The 727-nt window shown below is 32.6% G+C and overlaps 1 non-coding gene across 1 annotated transcript; it reads right to left on the bottom strand.

The window, feature by feature from the left end:
• Positions 1-354: 354 nt before the first annotated feature.
• On the bottom strand, positions 355-457 carry LOC112836137 (U6 spliceosomal RNA). Its single transcript, XR_003211394.1, has one exon. It is a non-coding gene; the product is annotated as a U6 spliceosomal RNA (small nuclear RNA).
• Between the last annotated feature and the right edge of the window lie 270 nt (positions 458-727).

Below are 727 nucleotides of genomic sequence, written 5' to 3'. Positions count from 1 at the left end.
GATGTTTGTGAGCAGGAACACAATATGATGTTGGTAGGCCTGAGGTACTTTTGCCTTCCTGGTTTCTTATCACCATAAAAACTTTTTTAAGTTATGATTTATGACTGTATTGGTGTAAAGGTGAATACATTCATATATTCATATTGTGTATTAAAACATTTCTTTTTTTTTCTTAAAAAAATTAAGGCATTTTCATGAGCCCCTAAAATATATCAAAATATTTTAAAAGAAATTAAAATATTTTCTTGGCCCCTACAACGATTGTGGGTCCCGGCACTTTGCCTACTGGACCTAGTGAATATGTCAGCTTGTTTCTTTTTTTTCTTTCTTTCTTTCTCTCTCTCTCTTTTTTTTTTTTTAATGGAATGCTTCACAAATTTGTGTCATCCTTGCACAGGGGCCATGCTAATCTTCTCTGTCGTTCTAATTTTAGTATATGTGTTGCCGAAGTGAGCACACGTCAGCCTTGTCTCTGAGGTGGCTGATAAAGTTCTGTTTCTTGAATTGGTTCCTAGTTACATGAGTATTTGCCTTGTCCACTAAGATATTTTAAAAATATAAAGATATTATACAAAGTAGAAAAACTTATACACTAAAAATTGTAAAACATTAATGAAGGAAATTAAAGAAGAGACAGATAAATGGAAAGACATCCCATGTGCTTGAATTGGAAGAATTAATGTTGCTAAGATGTCCATACTACGCAAAGTGATCTACAGATTAAATG

The sequence above is a fragment of the Callorhinus ursinus genome, unplaced genomic scaffold, assembly GCF_003265705.2.
Source record: "Callorhinus ursinus isolate GAN/ISIS: 27379988/994484 unplaced genomic scaffold, GSC_fseal_2.0 scaffold4, whole genome shotgun sequence".
In the NCBI taxonomy this organism is placed as follows: Eukaryota; Metazoa; Chordata; class Mammalia; order Carnivora; family Otariidae; genus Callorhinus; species Callorhinus ursinus.
This window is presented reverse-complemented; position numbering and strand designations above follow the sequence as displayed.